We start from the raw sequence: 6,799 nt of genomic DNA on the forward strand, positions 1-6,799 counted from the left end.
AGGAAATATTTAAAGGAAGTTAAAGCTGTTGCAAGAGACTCTGCTTTCTGAAATTTCTCACAAAATTTAGAATCAGCTTACATGTTTAATGGGTGTGCTGCCCAACACTAACCATGCATGATGCCTCAAATGACTAAAGAACAAAAAGAGATAGAAAAAACCATTCTAGAGACAGGTACAGTCGCACCCCAAGAGCAAAAGTAAATTAAAATAAAAAAAAACTATTGGAAAGGTGAAGCAGTTTCTCACATTTAGTGTGTAGTAGCCAGCTAGCAATGCTCTATTTGTGCAAAGTAGCCCAAATTCAAAGAATTGAAAATGTGTTTGGCAATCCCAGTAGAACATTCATTTGTCTGTAGCATAAACCCACAATTTTGCACAATTTAGTATGTCTAGCAAGCATCTTGGCTCAGGAGCAGCCTAGAAAGAAACTAGACAGTTGATATTACAGAACAGGATTGAAGTGCATTAGCAGAGCTGTCTGGGAGTTGTGTATAAAGTATCTGCTTCCATTTTGACTTGCTGAAACCAATGCCATTTCCCTTTTGCTAAACTGGCCACAAAATTCCTGCATTACAACTGGAGCAAAGGGAGGTGAAAGAAGGAAAAGTGCCTTGTATATGAACTTCCAAATGCAGAACAGTATTTTGCAGCCAGCAAAACTTAATGGCTACTTTTTGTCTACTCTGAGCCAAAAATTCATAACATTCATAACCATAAAGATGCCCAAGGAAAAAGAGTTTTACAAACAAGTGGGAACCTTATCAAACATTGGCAAAGTCAGAAACTTGCAACAAAAATCTATTCTGTTGTTAAATTTAATGTCCAGGAATCTGGATATACAATCTTTGCATTGAAGTGGTTCCACTCTTGCAGCTGCGGCCCTTTGTCACAGAGGCACATTCCAAGGGTCCTTGGTGATGTGGGGCCACATCAGCACAGAGGCCATTGTGACACTGCTGGGTGTCACTGCCCTGAGCCACAGGGATCTATCTCCTCCCAGCAGAGGTGCTCTGTTCCCTCCTAAGGAAGCAGCTCCCTGGAGAGCTCTTCTGCAGAGGACAACACAGATGCCAAGAGAGGAGCAGGTGAACCCCAGTTCTTGGGGCAACCATCTTCAGCAGGGCACAACCACAAGCTCTCAGAGCTTGAGGGCTGCCCTGCATCGCATCACATCCAACAAGACGTGCACCAAGTACAGGAGCCGCATTCCTGTACGAGTCTCCCACATGGCCTCCACTGGCATGCAGGGGCCCAGCCAGAGGCACACAGCCCTGCAGGACTGGCTACACAACATGCCTGTGTCAGGTCTCCTGGGAGAACAGCACCCAACACAGCTGGCGCTCTGTGAGAAAGAGCCTTCGCAGGAGCTGGACACAAGGAGACTGGTAGGAAGACGTGCATTTCACGACACCTGTGTTGTGTACAGGAGTCGTATCCCTGTACCAGTGTCCCATGTGGTCACCACTGGGATCCAGAGGCCCAGCCAGCGGCCAGCAGCACATCAGGACAGGGCACACGGCATTCCTGCATCAGCTTCCCTGGACAAGCAGGGCCCAGCACTGACACCGCTCTGTGAGACAGAGCCTGCCCAGGTGCTGAAGCCCAGGAGCCCGGTAGGCAGCCGTGCTTCCCATGAGACCTGCCTCAAGTACAGGAGTCGTATCCCTGTACCAGTGTCCCATGTGGTCACCACTGGGATCCAGAGGCCCAGCCAGCGGCCAGCAGCACATCAGGACAGGGCACACGGCATTCCTGCATCAGCTTCCCTGGACAAGCAGGGCCCAGCACTGACACTGCTCTGTGAGACAGAGCCTGCCCAGGTGCTGAAGCCCAGGAGCCCGGTAGGCAGCCGTGCTTCCCATGAGACCTGCCTCAAGTACAGGAGTCGTATCCCTGTACCAGTGTCCCATGTGGTCACCACTGGGATCCAGAGGCCCAGCCAGCGGCCAGCAGCACATCAGGACAGGGCACACGGCATTCCTGCATCAGCTTCCCTGGACAAGCAGGGCCCAGCACTGACACCGCTCTGTGAGACAGAGCCTGCCCAGGTGCTGAAGCCCAGGAGCCCGGTAGGCAGCCGTGCTTCCCATGAGACCTGCCTCAAGTACAGGAGTCGTATCCCTGTACCAGTGTCCCATGTGGTCACCACTGGGATCCAGAGGCCCAGCCAGCGGCCAGCAGCACATCAGGACAGGGCACACGGCATTCCTGCATCAGCTTCCCTGGACAAGCAGGGCCCAGCACTGACACTGCTCTGTGAGACAGAGCCTGCCCAGGTGCTGAAGCCCAGGAGCCCGGTAGGCAGCCGTGCTTCCCATGAGACCTGCCTCAAGTACAGGAGTCGTATCCCTGTACCAGTGTCCCATGTGGTCACCACTGGGATCCAGAGGCCCAGCCAGCGGCCAGCAGCACATCAGGACAGGGCACACGGCATTCCTGCATCAGCTTCCCTGGACAAGCAGGGCCCAGCACTGACACCGCTCTGTGAGACAGAGCCTGCCCAGGTGCTGAAGCCCAGGAGCCCGGTAGGCAGCCGTGCTTCCCATGAGACCTGCCTCAAGTACAGGAGTCGTATCCCTGTACCAGTGTCCCATGTGGTCACCACTGGGATCCAGAGGCCCAGCCAGCGGCCAGCAGCACATCAGGACAGGGCACACGGCATTCCTGCATCAGCTTCCCTGGACAAGCAGGGCCCAGCACTGACACTGCTCTGTGAGACAGAGCCTGCCCAGGTGCTGAAGCCCAGGAGCCCGGTAGGCAGCCGTGCTTCCCATGAGACCTGCCTCAAGTACAGGAGTCGTATCCCTGTACCAGTGTCCCGCGGGGTCTCCACCGGGCCACAGAATCCCAGCCAGCAGCCAACAGCAGAGCAGTGGGCACAAGGCATTCCTGTGCCTGTGCCAGCTGCCCTGAGCGGGCTTCCAGGGACAGGCTGCTGCAGGCAAGATTCGGAGCAGGACCCAGCTGAGTCCTGTGCCCAAAGCAGGGGGCAAAACCTCAGCAGCACATCTCTGCCAATGCCCGCAAAGTCTGCTGAGAGCCTGAGCACCTTATCTCTGGGGGAGTCCCTGCAGGAGCTGATCACAAGGTATTTGGTCTGTACAGAGTGCAGACTGCCCCCACTCAGGGAAGCCAGCCCAGTTTTCCAGAAGCTGGAGGGAATCCCCAGTCACCAGAGGGTGCTGGACTGGCTGGAAGCAAGCTTCCCAAAAGTAGAAGACAAGAGACACCAAGAGCTGTCCCAAAGGGAACATGACAATGATGAAGAGCTGTCCCAAGGAGAAGAGGACAAGAAGAATGAGCTTTCTACTGGGGAAGACAGAAATGATGAAGGCCCATCTGAGGGAGAAGAGGATAAGGACGAAGAGCAGTCCCAAGGGCAAGACAGCCAAGAGCCATCCCAAGGGGAAAATGACATCAGCTACAACCTCTTGAGCCCGGTGAGTGAGTGGGACCCTGACACTGCTGCCCAGGAGGTGCTCAGCTCTCTCAGCACTTTGGGCCCTGAGGCAGCAGCAGAGGCAATCGCTGAGCTGCCCAGCACGGCTCCTGCCACAGCCAGGACCACGGACTCAGAACCAGTGGGTGCTGCCCTGGCCAGAGCTGCCGAGGCACAAGAGGAGGCCATGGCAGCTTCTCCTGCCTTTGGCGAGCAGCTGAGAGCTGCAGGGGCAGAGAGCCAGGCAGCTGCCCTGCATAGCCCCTGCAACCCAGCCAGGCCTTTGCCCAGCTGGCCAGAAGCCCATGGCCCGAGCAGGACGCAGACTGTGCACAGGCAACATTCCTCCCGCTTCAGGCGGGCGCTCTGGGCTCTGATCAGACTGTGCCAGTGTTCCTGCATGAGGGCACGGCCTGAGGATTAGTGCCCCACTGCCAGCACTAGGTCGGGCCCCAGACAGGCTGGCTGGCCCTCAGCCTGCTCACCATCCCATGGGAGCAACACAGGTGGAGAGCTGCAGAAGATGGGAGGACGGTGTATTAGTCTCAAACACCCATAGCCAGACGGCTGTGGAGTCAGCCAAGGTCTCTTGCTAAAACACACACAAGAACTGTTGTCAACAACCAAGGACTCTTGGTGAGAACTAGACATGAGAAAGAAGTTGTGACTGGAGAGAGGGGCCATATGGAGGAGGATACTACTATTCTGGGACGAACATCCTGCTTCTAGTCCCTGGAAAGAAGCACAGCCCAGGACAGCAGAAAGGCAGCAAAAATGCCAAGAAGAGAGTTTGGACTGCAGGGCAGAATCAAGACCACTCAAGAGCCCTGACCCACTTCCAAAAAGATCTTAAAGGACGGACTGTGCATGACAAGAAGTTTGCACAGAAAGCAAGGAACTTGCCTTCAGGGCAGAGAAACCCCTCCATGCAAAGGACCCTCCTTGAGCCTGGGCAGTGCTCTCAGGACCCTGGACATGGTATCACTTGAACTGACGCTGGAGCCAGAAAGACGATCCCCATTGGCGGGATCCATGCTGGAACCAGGAAAGAGATCCCCATTGGTGGCTCATCACTGGAACCTGGAAGGAGATCCCCATTGGTGGCCTCATCACTGGAACCTGGAAGGAGATCCCCACTGCTGGGATTGACACTGGAACCTGGAAGGAGATCCCCATTGGTGGCCTCATCACTGGAACCTGGAAGGAGATCCCCACTGGTGGGATTGACACTGGAACCTGGAAGGAGATCCCCATTGGTGGCCTCATCACTGGAACCATGATGGGCATCCCCATCAGCTTGATCCACGCTGGAACCTCGACTGCTGATCTCGCTTTTTTTTTTCTCTCTCTTCTTTCTTTGTCCCTTTTTTTCTCTCTCTTTCCCCACCTCTCTTTAACTCATCTCTTCTTCTCTCGCCCCCCCTTCACGCTACCCCTTTCTCCCCAACCTCCAGCCAGCTGTAGATAGGGTACATTAGGGACTGACATAGCCGCTTCCATGGCATATATAATTTACTAATAAAACTCGGTGAGTTTTTGCAGACCCTGTGACTTCTGTTATTCCTTTAGATCATGAGCATTTCTGAGTCTTGGGTTCTTCCTTCCCCTTGAGGGTGTATTCACAAGGGGGTGGCTTTGCCACGGACACACTACTCAGTTCTGTCTCAAGCAGTTTTCCTGCAGGGCATTTATGGGAGTCTCCTGGGCCAGTTTGTGCCAGCTGGCTGCTGTTGCCAGCTAACATCCCACAAGCTGCACTCCTCCCTAAGGACAAGGGTACTTGATCTGGAGGTGTCCCTTGCTCCATCCCAGGTATGGATCGCACGAGATCTTCAAAGAAGGTCTGCGTTAAGCTCAGATTTTCAGCAGCAGCTCTACTTAGTTGCACCTGAATTGGTCTGGCTCACAAGTTCTTAAGAATGGCCAAATAGGTCTATTATATCATGATTTATTTATTGAATAGACATAAGGTAACATAAAGTGTGGGATATGCCCAGCCCTTGCCCTGGAGGGATCTCTGCTGAGACAAGAGATTTTGCAATCGCCCAGCAGGACTCCCTGGAAAGGCAACCACTTCTTGGGTCATGGCGAAGAAAGGTGGACCCACAATCCTTTGAGAGACACTATGCAGATCTTTCTGTAACCCATTGGTCTGTCCCAGACCCTCTGTAACCCATTGGTCCCCTGCTGATCCCCTGTATCCCTATAAAAGGGAGCCACCTAGCTCTGTGGGGGGGAGAGCTCGTCCCTGGCTTTCCCCTTCGCCGGAGGGAACCAACAATAAAGCTACCTCTGTGCGGAACCAGCCACACGGGCCTTCTCGTCTCTCTCTGGTCTGGTTTGGCCTGGAGGATGCCCTGCAGAGCTGAGCTGGAATCACGAGCTGACAATCACTAAAGAGCTGATAGCCTCTGCAAGGGCCCTCCTGCCAGCAGCTGAGAGGAAGACACTGGGCCTCGGGAAGGCGATCCCTTTTGGGACCATCTCTCCGGACCAGTCACCTCTTCCTGGGTCAGAGCCACGGACCCCACCACCAGCTTTAATAACTGGCGCCCGAACAGCCTTGGACCCCCGGACCTTGGACTCCTGGCCTGAGCTGCGTCTTGATCACCAAGACAGAACCAGCCGTTCGTGTGCTGACCCTCTGAAGATAGGCCTACGTTTTAGCAGGACTTTTGGACGAGGACAGTTCGAGACCCTCACCTCCCACCAAGGACTGAAGTCCCTGAGGATCGAACTGCCAGACCACCCCCCCAGCAGACCTTTCCAGGAGCCAGCCCCACCGGAAAACAGGATTTGTAAGTTTAAGTTTGGGGCTCTCCTTCTTTTGCGCGCATTTTACTTTTGGTTTGGTTTTTTTTCTCTTTTTCTGCTGAGGGAGGGACTAAGATGGGACAAAGGCAAGCTAAACCCAGCCTTTCCCATTCTGAGAGAGAGAGACCTATACCCCTTTCTTCTGACCCTTCTCTTAAAATCTGACTTTAAATTTTCTAAAGGTATTCTTTCTAAGAAAAACCTTAAATCTTTCAGTAATTGGATAGCTCTAAATTTCCCTGATGCTACTACAGGTTCTGTTCTTTCTGATTCATTCTGGGACAGTGTGGGAAACAAACTGTACTCTTCTCAAGCCTCGGGAAACCTCTCCGTTTCCAAATTCATTCCTTTATTTCATTTACTGGTTAAAACGTGTTGTGCGAAACCCCCCCCTCAGCCAAACCCCTTCTCTGCCCTTCCCCCCTCCCACCCCCCCTCTCCGCCTCTGGGAACGGCCAGCCAGAGCGCGGACTCGGCCAGCCGCCCCGACCCTGGCCCGGCCGGGGCGCCGGCCCCCCCGCTTCCCTTCCCCGACCCCCTGTT

This window comes from Aphelocoma coerulescens (assembly GCF_041296385.1).
Source record: "Aphelocoma coerulescens isolate FSJ_1873_10779 chromosome Z unlocalized genomic scaffold, UR_Acoe_1.0 ChrZ_unloc_scaf_2, whole genome shotgun sequence".
In the NCBI taxonomy this organism is placed as follows: domain Eukaryota; kingdom Metazoa; phylum Chordata; class Aves; order Passeriformes; family Corvidae; genus Aphelocoma; species Aphelocoma coerulescens.